The sequence below is a fragment of the Helianthus annuus genome, chromosome 12 (assembly GCF_002127325.2).
Source record: "Helianthus annuus cultivar XRQ/B chromosome 12, HanXRQr2.0-SUNRISE, whole genome shotgun sequence".
Classification (NCBI taxonomy): domain Eukaryota; kingdom Viridiplantae; phylum Streptophyta; class Magnoliopsida; order Asterales; family Asteraceae; genus Helianthus; species Helianthus annuus.
This window is the reverse complement of record NC_035444.2, coordinates 121,261,392-121,275,678: the sequence shown is the minus strand read 5'-3', so window position 1 is coordinate 121,275,678 and position 14,287 is coordinate 121,261,392.

Sequence of the window (14,287 nt, the reverse complement as noted above, 5' to 3'; positions counted from 1 at the left end):
GTCAAGTGCAATTATTTAGAAAACCGATTTGTAAATATTATAAGTGTTAATATTTAATTGTTTGATCATATCACAAATAAATATTATAAGTGTTTGTCTAGCTTGTTATTGGGTATGACTCGACTTGGATCATTACGTACTAGCCACATCAATTTAATATGTGTCTTGGGCATACAGAGTCCAACAATAATATGCCTACATGTCATAATATACCCTTGAACACCAAACACTATTGAATAATAAACATAAGGGGGTAACGTGTCATTATCCGAAACTTGAACCCAGCCATACCCCGCGTTGCGGCCCGCGACCCAGTCCATTAAATGGTTCGCGGCCCTCTAACAAGTCAAATCCGTAGTTTCCCCATTTCAGCTTACGGGATTGGCCATTCTTGTGTGTTTTGAGGTGTGTTTCTTGCATTTATGGCCAACAGCAACCTACCCAACTCTTCCCTATATAACCTAGCACTTCTCCAAGCATTTTTCACTTTGCAAACACCCAAAATTCACTCTCAAACACACTAAAACATAGCAGTGAATAGAAGCAAGGCATATTCATATCAACTCACAAAAGTGAGAATAACTTCCTCATTTCTTAGTTTTTTCAATGATTCTTCTTCCTAAACACTTGGAACAACCTTAGGTATGTTTCCAACAGGTTTTCCAGGGAAACCCAAGGCTGGAACATCACCATATAAGGCTCCAAACTTTATGTTTTGATTAAACATTACTAAACTTGCTTGAACTTGAGTTATCTCATACACATTCCTATGTCCTTATGCTCATAATCACTTCTATGGTTAGTTGGGCTTAAAAACAAGGTTGTGACATAAAAATCCAGAGGTTTAATCCTCATAAACATTTTTTTTATAAGGTTTTATCCTACAAGTGATGAACAAGCTTAAAGGTTGAAGTTGTGTGATTACTTGGATTAGCTTGGGCTATCCTACCTTCAATCCACACATCACTTGATGTTTTCTTAGTTAGATATTATGTATTTCCATTTCCTTATTGTATGTATGTCTATGACCATCCTTGTTGTCTTATGACAACTTGTGTACTGGTGACAACTTTAGAGGTTCCTAAATGGAAGATTTATCTTTCTTTCCGACCAAGTCCGGGCATTCGGATTTCTTGTGGCCCGGCTGGTAGCATTTGTAGCAAACCGAAACTTTTCCCAGGCGTAGGGAAGCCGTATGCCCCGTCTTCTTGCATATAGGGCATGGTTTATCCTTGAAGCGACACTCGCCCTAATGCCCTTTCCCGCACACCTTATAACTTGGCGTCCTGCTTTTCACATCAGATTTCCTTGCCGATTCGGTTGTTCTTGCCTTCTTCGTAGGGCTTGGGTTAACATCCTGCGCCTTTCGTTCATCCCTCTCTATTTGCTTCTTCAGTTCAATCTCTCGTTCCCGAGCGGTGTTAATGATCTCAGTGAGAGTCTCGTACTTTGAGGGAGTCATGAACTCCCAATATTCAGCACTCAGCATATTATAATAGTAATATATTCTCCGTTGTTCGGTCGTCACTAACTCATCACAGAATCTCAGCTTATCTAGGAAAATACCCGTGATCATGTCAGTTGATTCACCCCTTTGCCTCAGTTGGATGAATTCCTCCTTGATTCTGTTAATCACCGCCTTGGGACTGTGATGTTTAAGGAACGGTGCCTTTAACCCATCCAATGTCATAGCCTTTGCCGCTTCGACCCCAATCTCTTTCTTCATGTTATCCCACCAATCCTTCGCTTGACCCCTTAAATGACCCGTACCGTAAGCTATGAAACCGCTTAAATCACAGTGGGTCCTTTCAAACACCCCCTCCATGCCACTCAACCATCGTTGACATATTATCGGGTCTACCTCCCCGTTGTATATCGGAGGCTTACAAGCCATGAATTTATTGTATAGATAAGCTTTTCGTTCTCCCGTCTTTTCTTAACTTGGTTGGCATTATCCTCCAACATTTTGATCCGTTCCTCGACCACCGTAAGCACTGTGCTTTGAATCTTATCTATAAAACTAGATAGACTATTGTCGATTGCCTTTCCTACCTCTTCGGCAATCACTTCTCTCATTTGTTCGGTGACTACCGGCACCGTATCATCATTTCCTCCATCGGCCATCTTGAATCTGAAATGTTTATGCTCATTATTAAACATTTCATTTTATAACATATGCATCATTCGTTTTGGTTTAGCTAAGTTCACCACTTGCTTAAACCATTCATGTTTAGTGCACTTTCTGGGTTTGAGTGTGTTAACACGCTCTTCCCGTGCACATCAAATCAAATTCCTTTTTCTTATATTCTAATAAAATCTACTAAATGACTAATTCTTTCCGGATGTTTGATCAAGCTTCGAGCCGAACACACTTTGTTAACAACCTTGAGCTCTATAACGCCCAAGGAGTGGAGACTGTAACGCCCTGCTTCTTCGTACTTACCATAATTAGAAAGTCTTGTTTATATTTCTATTTTTGGAAGTCTTTTCTTGTAAACATTCTTTCGTTGTAATCGTTGTAAAATCCGAGACTTGGATCATGAATAAAATTCGTATTTCTCTAAATTCATGCTATACATACTTCATACTTGTTCTTACGTTTGAATTCGTGAAGTAATTGATACATTATTCGTAATTCTTGGAAACTATGTATTAAACTTGCAAATACGTGAAACATGTGAATCATACGTTACATGGATGAATATGATACATATTTACGACATGCATACACTAAATCATACTTCAATATACTTGTTTTATGTGATTCATACTTATTTTTAACGTTATAATATGCCTACATATCATAATATACCCTTGAACACCTAAAAACTATTGAATAATAAACATAAGGGGGGTAAAGTGTCATACACTTGAACCCAGCCATACCCCGGGTCGCGGCCCGCGACCTAGTCCATTAAATGGTTCACGGCCCGCAAAAAGTCAGATCCGCAGTTTCCCCATTTCAGGTTACGGGGCTGGCCATTCTTGTGTGTTTTCAGGTGTGTTTCTTGCATTTGTGGCCAACAACAACCTACCCAACTCTTCCCTATATAACCTAGCACTTCTCCAAGCATTTTTCACTTTGCAAACACCCTAAATTCACTCTCAAACACATTAAAACGCAGCAGTGAATAGAAGCAAGGCGGATTCATATCAACTCACAAAAGTGAGAATAACTTCCTCATTTCTTAGTCTTTTTCAATAATTCTTCTTCCTAAACACTTGGAACAACCTTAGGTATGTTTCCAACAGGTTTTCCAGGGAAAACCAAGGCTGGAACATCACCATATAAGGCTCCAAACTTTTTGTTTTGATTAAACATTACTAAACTTGGTTGAACTTGAGATATCTCATACACATACACATTCCTATGTGCTTGTTAGTGCATATGTCTGTTGACTTCGTCTTGTATCGAGTCTTGTAATAGAAATGATAGATCTAGGTCACGGAGTACGAGGAAACTGGGAAATAGGCTGAAAAAGTCATTTCACACGAAATAGCCATTTTGTGCGAAATTACAGTTTCGTGCGCAATTACAGTTTCTTGCGAAATTACCATGCCTATAAATAGGTGACTTGAGATTTCATTTGTAACCTTGTGATTTTGGAGCCGAGGTGCTGCCAAATTGTCTCCAGCCATTGTAACGTCGTATAATCAATACAAGAGACTGTTAAAGTGTATAACAAAACTGAACGAAGATCAAATCTTTGAATTCCGCCTTTGATTTGATACGAAACTCTTCTGAACGACTCGTTAGGTCGCAAAAACGATCCTATAAGTGGTATCAGAACTCAGGAGGAAGAGTTCTTACCGATTTAGCTTGTTTTCACTAGAAAATTCTGACTTCTACTCATTCTTTCACGTTTTTAACTGAATTTTTCAAAATTAAACGGGTTTTTACGGTCCAAATTACATGATTTTTTGATATGTTGTGCGAAAACACCTGATCTACAACCCTACAAAGTTTCAGATCCTAATCCAATCCGTTTGGGAGAAATCTGAGTTAGTATAGTCAATTCACACGAAATCAGTCTTTCATGTGAATTCATCGGCCCAATCATATTCTGGTTCAGTCTATGCGGTGTGTATATCAAAACATTTTGTCGGCCAGTGAGATATTCATTAAAGTGTTGCATGTGATCGAGGTCAGTCAACAAGATTCATTAAAGTCCATCAAAAAGACAAATTCATTAAAATTCATCGATATTAGTTTGCATGTGATTTGATCATATAAATCGGTCCAATTATCTTCAATTAGATACATTGCATGTGTCTGACATACATTTCTGTGGTCCATTTAAATTGATTGGTGATAATTGTCGTCGGCCCAAGAAATCCCATGTGATCACACTGTTCGAAGTAGTAACGGTCAAATGAAATTAAAATGAGAATTGTTTGAGAACTAAATTGTCGGACACATTAATCTTGTTTACAAGTAAATCAGTCGGCCCAATGAGATTGTGATGTGTGTTAAATAAGTCAATTTTAAATCCAATTCACGAGAAACAAGCATCAATTCATGTGATATCAATTGAGTTTCATCGGTCCATGTGATTGATTTTATTGTCCAATTAACCGGTCCAATCAGCAGTCATTTGTGTTGTCGGCTAATTAATGCAGTTTACATGTGCTGTTGAAGTTCAATTCTTTTATCGGCCCAATAGAATTAAATAGATTAAGAAACAGTTGTCGGCCATTAAGAGAAAGACTTAAAAGATTGCATGTGTTTTGGATTGACTTTATAACTTGCGGCCCAATCAATTTGAGAATAACATTTATAGTCTTGGCCCAAGATTTGCATGAGAATTTGTTACCGGCCCAAGTGAAACAAATCATCGGCCCATGTGAGATCATATTCAATTTGAACCAGGTTGTTTGAATTGTGTCAGTAGTCATTAAGTCACACCGATTGGACAACAAGTAAATTGTTTGAGTCACAATCTGTTTCAAAAGATTTTATTTGCTCAAAAGTTTAAAGTGCATCAAATCGAGTGGCAATCCGAACAAGTTGCCACCCGATCCAATCAGTCCTATTTGTTTGTGTTTCAGGTGTTTGTCAAGCATCGGATACCCGCCCGAGCGAATCCCCACTCGATCCGTTGTCACCGTATTTTTGTCACTCAATCGGATATTCATCTGATTTAGTGGTTTGATAAAATGATTGAACTAATCTTAGATTGAGTGAATTTTCGTATCGTTTGAAAATCTGTCTTCGTGAATCTTTCAATACTAAAACATGGATTCTGAGTTCTATAACTCGTCTTTCGGAAATGGTATGCTTGTTTAGACTCCAGCAAGTATCAAACAGAAGTTTGATTGTTTTACAGCTATCAGGGGAGAATCTACAAAAGAGTTGATCGAAAGATGTTGCAAGGTATATGTAGAGATGAGGCGTTTGAACATCAGCAAAAGAGATGACGAGTGGGTTGACAAGTTGGCAAATACTTTACCAAATGATGTGTGGGGAACGTATTTGTTATCTTGGAAGAAGAGCTTTGAATATTTTGGTTTTAATTTGAGCACGTTCATCGAGAAGATTGAAGCTCAAGAACTTGAACTCCAAATGATTAGAAAAATGAAGTCTGATTCAGGAGAGGAGTCTGAGTCCAAGTCTGGAGAGATTGGTAAAACCGAAAGTAAAATTGACAAACAAGAAAAGGTTTCAGAAATAGCTCAAGTTTTTGATCAATCATCAGATGAAGAAAGCGATGATGACAGTGAAAAAAATCGAATACTTGAAAATTATCAAAGAGAATTATCACCTGAAAGTTATAACTTTTATTTTGCAGGTAAGATGGAAGAGATCAAAGAAAGACAAGCTGCAAGAGAGAAGAATCAGAAAGCAACAACTATTGAAGAAAAAGTCAAATCTGAAGAAAATGTTCAAGTGGTAGAGAAGCAAGTTGACGAAATTTCAGCTATCAAGGTTGAGAAGAAAGCTGAAAAGATGTCCGAGAAGTGCTTAAAATTTGATGAATTCAAAGCAGACAATGTCAAACTCTTAAAAGATGTGGAGAGTTTGACATTGTAAAACAAAAATTTGAAAGAAAAAGAAAAAGATTTTCAAGATAAAATAACATTTTTGGAAAATGAAAATTTAAAAATTGAAAAAGATTTTGAAAATAAAATAAAATCTTCAGAAAATGAATATTTTTGGATAAAATTAGAAAACAAAAATTTAAAAGAAAAAGAAACAGAATTTCAAAGTCAAATAAAAGTTTTAGAAAATGAAAAATCTGTTCTTGAAAAAAATAAAATTGAAAATGAAAAAGCAATAAATTCTCATCGTGAAAAAATCTCTCAACTTGAAAAAGAAGTTGAGAGCGCTAGAAATAAAATTTCTGAGTTAGAAAAGACATTGAAAGGTTTTATGACTTCATCTGCATTACTGGATCATTTATGTCCAGAACCGATCAATGAAATTCCAATAAGTGACAGTCAAAATTGAAGATTGTGATGATAAAACTGATGATGAAGAGGAGAAAGAGAAAATATTTTTGAAAGTAAAAGAAAAATTTCAAGAAACTATTTTGCAATCTACAGAAAAAGGTGAATATTCATCACAGAAACCTTTGAAGAAGAATGCAGAACAAAAACAAAATGTGAAAAATTCAGAAAATTTTCAAAGTAAAAATAAAAGTTCATCAGTTCAATCATCCAATCGTGATAAAAAACCACAAAAATTAAAAAAAATCAAAACTCACAAAAAGTTGGTAATAAGTGGTGCAGGTTTGACCACAGTGCTCAAAAGTCAAATCAAGCTTACAAGATGAGTGAGGATTACCACAAAGCCAAACCATGCTTTGATTTGAGTGTGTGATTTGATAGAGGAGAATGGTATGATAACAGAGTGTGTTACCAATGTGGTATTCAAGGACACATTGCTGTTAACTGCCAAAGACAGAGATTTGAGACGAGAAGATGCTATGAATGTAAAATCATAGGTCATACTGCCAGAGATTTCCCAATGAGATCAAAGGGAAGATCGAGGGCTGAATCTCATGGAAAGATGAAGAAATCAGTCAAAGTCGAAGAGAAGCCAAAAGAACAGAAAGTAAAGCTTTCACAAGGGCAGAAAGATCGACTGAGAAAGAAAAGGAATAAAGCAAGGGAGTATCTTGAAAGGATTTTGTCCTGGATATAACCAGAAAATCAGATAACAGTTCCGATAAATCGTTTTAATCTTCAAAGATTGATCAGTCAAGTAAAACAAATTCATCAGATACAAATATGAGGAAAAAGGGATAATAAAGAAAGAAAAAGTGGTTAAGCAAACGATTAACAAACCAAAGAAAGTGAAATTTTCACTTCCTGACCATGAATTTGTTTCTTCGAAAGCAAAAGAGCCACGTTTTGGCGATGAATCTGATTCGTCAAAGTCAGAGGAGCCACCTGTTGATCAAAAAGGAGAAAATTCAGTTCCGCCAATGGATGATATCAACTTTCCACCATTGCGGACTGAAAATTTTAAACAAAAAGTTGGCAAAGTGAAAAGTTCGAATCAATTCTATTCTGAAAAGAAAGAATTTGATGTCGAAAAGGCTTTTAATGGAAAAGTGAAAAATATTTTTTGAAAGATGATTAAGGGAAAGGTAAAAGGGGTAAAAGAATTTTATGAAGCAAAAAAGGAATGATCAAACCCCGAGTGAAATTGAAAAGGTCACACCCAAGGCTGGTCAGGCTTGGGTGCCTGTATTCTTTGCTTAAAATCCTAACTTGCCGGAACTCCCAGGTTGGTAATTGGGGAGTAGGAATCGGCATCTTTCTTGAAAAAATATCACAGATGTGAATGGTGGTTGTTATCTGATATTTCGACTTACAAGTGGTTAATCAAGGACATTAAATTGTACTTGATTTAACTATCTTACAAGTGGTATGATTATTGGAAATTGTATTTGTGATAAACCTACAAGTGGTTGAAAACAGTGTGATGAATTAAACCCCATGTTTGTGAAATGGCAAACAAAACTAATTTTCCAGAAAAACCAGTTTGATTAAAACAAATTTAAGTGTTTTGAAATTATAATGGGAAAATAGTTTGTTGTCAGGGGGAGTTCTGATTGTTTAAGCCAAGTAGATGGCGAATTGAGGCAATTCTCATCAGTTTGTCATTTTATTTGTACAGTTTATTGTTTTCAAATTTTCCCAGAAAATCAAAATTTGAAGTATAATTTTGATTTTAGGGGGAGAAAAATTTTAAAAAAATTTGAAAATTTGAAAAATACAAAAAAAAAATGATAAAATCTAAAAGGCCAAAAACGTTGAAAAAATTAAAACGTGTTTTATTGTGAAAAAGAGGAAATGATAGACATCAGTGGACTTTCACAACACGCTAAAGAATTGAAAAGTCAAATGTGATAAACGATCTCACTGAGGATGTGCCAGTAGGTTTTTATACATTCAGTAGATTGTTTTCGAGATATAAACTTAAAATATCAAACTTTCTTATTTCGTGGGGAACATCTCTCGGATATATAGGTAACCCCTGAAATCTTGTTTGAAGGACTTTCTATTTCTGACATACTAGGTCTTTGTGCGTGATGATATCTGGGGTATTATACCTGGACTACTGATTTTGCGGAAGAAATAGCCTAGTCCTCGTATAATGCTTTGCATTTGCTTAAATATTTAAGCCCACCCTCAGCATAAAAAATGATGAAACATTGAAAAATGCTAATCAGGTGTTGTTGAAGAAAAGATCCCCAAACGGGACACACCTGAAAGACGAGCCATCATCTTTTTGTCTGAATGGAAGTTCTAACCTGAGCTCTCATGGTCTCGCATTTACCCATTTACAGATATCATTAGTGTAACTCACCTGTAAGACTGAATATAGAAGTCTGGATATGGGAGTATATTCTGAGGTGGGACACGCGAATAAGTTTAAGTCCTTAAAACACTAATCTCGTATCTTGAAACAATTGAACTTTGTGTGAAAATTTAAGTGGGTCAGTATACTGACAATCTAAGTGAATCGTTTAAGAACTTAACGTCTAAAAAGGTCAACGGTGCTAGCGATTTGTCTCAAAAACTGATATGATCCTCTTACACAAACTCACAAAAATATTGCCTGTAAATATTTCTTTACAACTTTTCATTTAAAAAATCCAAAAAGAGTTTAGTGTGTTTTAGCATAAATTTTTGAAAAATCAAAAAGATTTTACTTCATCTTATTTTCGACAACTGATATTGAAGAGTTGATTTTCAAAATTCCGAGTGCTAAATATGATGAATCACATTGGGTTGGGGAGTTTGTTTAAATGAGAAATGTTTTTGAGAATGATTGCATGTTTAGTTAATCAAGGTCATTAATTTGAACTTGATGTAACTATTAATGTTTGGTGAATGAATGCTTTCTATCAGTAAGTTTTTCAAAGTGATATAAATAAGAACTTATGTTTTGGGTAGAGAATGTGCAGGAAACGTTGAAAAAGCTAGATTTCGATTCCTGAGGATTAATGCCAGGGTTTCGATCCTAAGCTACAAATTCCAGACTGCGAACCCGGAACAACTTAAGGGGGAGTCTGTTAGCAAAGGGGAGTTTGAAAAGTGAAAGAACCAGATTCAGATTCTGGAGAATAGCTGATAATGGTGATTGAAAAAAAAGAGAGAGGTTGAAGGATGTTTCAGCGTTAAATACTTTGGAAATAGTATGAAAGAGAGAGTTTGAAGGATGCTTCAGCGTCAAATATTTTGGAGAAAACAAGAAGACTGATCAAGACTGAAGTTTTGACGTACTGAAGTCTTTTACTGAAGACTCCGTCAATACCCAAGGGGGAGACTGTTAGTGCATATGTATGTTGACTTCGTCTTGTATCGAGTCTTGTAATAGAAATGATAGATCTAGGTCACGGAGTACGAGGAAACTGGGAAATAGGCTGAAAAAGTCATTTCACACGAAATAGCCATTTCGTGCGAAATTACAGTTTTGTGCGAAATTACCATGCCTATAAATATGTGACTTGAGATTTCATTTGTAACCTCGTGATTTTGGAGCCGAGGTGCTGCCAAATTGTCTCCAGCCATTGTAACATCGTATAATCAATACAAGAGACTGTTAAAGTGTATAACAAGCTGAACGAAGATCAAATCTTTGAATTTCGCCTTTGATTTGATCCGAGAACTCTTCTGAACGACTCGTTAGGTCGCAAAAACGATCCTACAGTGCTTATGCTCATAATCACTTCTATGGTTAGCTGGGCTTACAAACAAGGTTGTGACATAAAAATCCAGAGATTTAATCCTCATAAACATTCTTTTTTGATAAGGTTTTAGCCTACAAGTGATGAACAAGCTTAAAGCTTGAAGTTGTGTGATTACTTGGATTAGCTTGGGCTGTCCTACCTTCAATCCACACATCACTTGATGTTTTCTTAGTTAGATATTATGTATTTCCATTTCCTTATTGTATGTATGTCTATGACCATCCTTGTTGTCTTATGACAACTTGTGTATTGGTGACAACTTAAGAGGTTCTTAAATGGAAGATTTATCTTCCTACCTCATACATGACTTCTATGACATTCTTGTGATAATCTTGGACTAATAACTTATAATATAAACTATATAAGATATATATTACTTATAAATAACCAAAGTTTTGATTATAACCTAATAGTTATTTGTAAAAATAGTAGGTTACACCACCTAAGAACCTAATACTCGTCACGATTCTAATGAGCATTTTGACCCATGAAAACATTTGAACTCTTTTGAGTTTCATAGTGTCAAGAATGAGTATTTTGTGATTAGATGGTTATTTTCTCCTATGTTACTTTCCATATTCTTTTATTCCTAATCCTAATCTTCCGCTATCCTCCGATACTCATACACCTACGTTACTTCGTGTAGAAGGACTTGGTGTTCCAACCTCCCACAACAACAACTCTCTCGCGGATTAACAAGTGGAAAGCTTGCAAAACCGTGAGTATACTCAAACCCCCTTTACGTTTACCACCTTTTGGGGTGTAACATGTTTACCTATAAAACTTACACTTAAACTTTATTCGTAAATGCACAAACATTCCTATTACATGCTTGCATACTTGATTACTTGATACATTGAACTTGGGGTTATACGTTTTGTGTTAGACTTATCATTAGCTTCGATCGAGCCTATCCTTGACATATATAGCACTATAGGATTAACGCACCACCCGTATACTTGAGGTTATGTCATGAGCTTATTGCGTTTCATCATTGGTTTGATTTGTTAAACACATGCCGACTTTAATGTTTATCTTGTATCAATAGCTTACCATGTGGAATCGTTTAAACTCATTTTTATGCTATGTATGTATGAAAACTTGTATACTCGCCTTTGCTTTGCATTGAAATTTATTTTAATCATGTTACAGGTTGAGGATGACGATGCTATGAAATTGAAGTAGCGATGATGCTTAGATACACATATAGACGCCTTAGGATTAATATGTTGTATCAATTTTGTTCTTGTTGCTATGTATTCTCATTGAACTTATTGTTATTTGAATTTCCATGTAATGTTTGACAATTTGATTTATGAAATGAAAACGGTTTAATTTAAATATTATCACAATTAGCGTTATGTGTGATGAGCAATCTTTCTAGGTCCCACTCAGATGTTTCCGCCATTGGTTGGGGTGTGACATATACCATCAAAGGGTATCTTTAATAGACCACCAAAAGGTCTTTTTAACTAGACTAACAAATCAACAAATGATTTGTTAATCAGAAACAGTTTCTGTCGTTACCCAAACTTCCACCAAATCCAGTGGACAGTCCGATAACGGGATTGTCAGTCCTTTGGTAACATACTACTGGTTGGCTCTGCCAAAGCTAATGAATGTCATTTGTGTCATGGATAAGGACTAACAAGTTGATCACATTATTGAAAACATATTTTTTATATAAACCAACGACTTTGTTTTTGAAAACTTGAAAATGATTTAGCACATATGAGTCACCCCAAAAAATTTCCAAAACGTGAAAGAGGGGAGCTATGTACTCACTTGGGATTGTGTAAGTGTCCTTGATCAATAGAAGAAACAAAGCTCAAGTGCGTCTTAATGTGTCGGATAACTATGTTAGTGTGTCGAGACTTTAATCGGGGGATTCGGATATAATGAAGTCTTATAAACTAAATGAGTGTTGGAACTCATGTGATATGGTTTAACAAACTTAACATTCTGATTTGGAATGATCTCTAAGTGCTTTTGAACCGTTATGACTCGTTAAGGTAGTTTACACTACTTTAACGAGTCATTTGCGTAAATATATGTTCAGATGGTTAAATATGTCTTATGATAAGTCTTATATGTCAAAACATGTTTGATAATGTTGTAACATTAGTTTATATGTCAAAAGTTTGGTTACATACGCTTAAAATGGATTTATGCGCAAAAACGACATTTTGGTCATTTTTAAAGAACATAGAAGTGACTTATCATAACACTATCCAAACGACGTGACCATAAGGTATAACCTCAGTAGGTTATTCCCTATACAACTATTGTGACAACTGTCAAATTTGAATGCATCTGTACTGTTAGGTCCAAAAGTTTTATGCTTATCTTTATTACTTTTATTTGTGTTTATTTGGTTTAGATTAGAACTTGGGCTTGGGCTAGGCCATGTGGGCCAATGGGTAGTGGCTTCTATATATAGTATTGATTAGAATATTGTAGTGAGAGCTCTCCCACATTCTAATGATGTAGCCCCAAATAGAGAGCCTTGTACCAGACAATCCTAGGGATTGTGTGCAAGGTTCTCGGAGATCGTACCAGACAGTCTTCGAGACTGTGTGCGATCTAAGCAGCGACACTTTGATTTGTAATGAATATTTTCTTTTTGTTCTTATGGATTGATCTTATTTTCCGCATTCGATTAATCCTATAGTGATATCACGGGTTTTTTGGGACTAACAAGTGGTATCAGAGCCATTGAAGTCTTTCATAGGCTCGGTTTTGATATCGCTCGAAGATCAAGAAGAAAGATTTGCACAAGTGTCGCCGATTCACTTTAATTTTCTGAATCTAAGGCGCTGTTGGTTTCTGGTTTATTCAGATCTGGGTAAAGATACCAACAGTGAAGTTATGGAATCATACTTTCATATCTCTCAAGTTGTTCTATTAACCAGGGGACATGATTTATTCGTTGTTGTTCGTCTGATGGCGCTTCCTCAAACACAACAAGCTTTGTGGGAGGACTCAGCTCTGAAGTTACTCGACTCTCAACTTGCTCCGCCATCACCGGCGGACCGTCAGAGCACGCGCAGGCGACGGAACATCAAGTCGGAGAGAGAAGATGATTAGGATATTGTTGTTTGATGATGATCGGTGCATGATATGCGCTGTCATCATCGTCTTCGGAGGAAGATGATGAGGTTCTTCAAACTCAGAGATGAGTGAGGTTCTCAGTGAGAAGAAGGGGTGGTCATGGCCTCTGGTCAGCCATGGTTGCGTCTATTCTATCAGTTGTTTCGGCCAGGGTGGTTGTTATAATCGGTAAACGAAGATGATGAAGATGAAAGATGTACGGTCGTTGGAGAAGATGATGAACGGTGAAGGTGAATGATGAAGAACGATAACCAAACAGTTTATGATGATGATTGACGATGGTGATGTACAGCGGTGGTTGTCTGAAAACCAGAGGTCACGTCGGTGATTATGAAGGTTTCATGATGACGACGATGAAAGATAAACACGGTGGAGGTCCGATGATGTTCGGAGTCGAACAACGGCTAAACATCTGCTGATGATTATCTCAGATTGAGAGTATTGATCCGGGACGTGATGATGAGCAGATGATAAGAGGACAACAGAGGAGTAAACGGAGGCGATGATGATGTTCTGATTATTATAATTGTCACACCCCGACCACGTAGAACATACAAAACGTGGCGGAAATGTCGGGGAGAGTTGTAACAGAATCAATTGTTTCAAATCCATGGCAATTGAAGTTTCGTTTTATTAATCAAACATGAAAGTTTACATTGTTTTATACAAGAACCGAAGAGTACATAACATAATTTAACTAGTTCTTGTCTCGTTTTAAGTCACTAAGGCACAGGTCCGCCTAAGTATGTCTTGATAAGTCCTATGCATCATCTCCTGAAAACACATGTGAAAATAGGTACGTCAGCATAAAAATGCCTGTGAGATACATTGGTTTTGTGAATATGGGATTCATGACTTGAGTTTAAAGAAATGTTTAATAACAGTCAGTCATGAACCTTGTAATTTGCTTTGTCTTGTAAATCATTTGAAAAACGATAAGATCAGATGATATGTATAAATAAGAGAACACT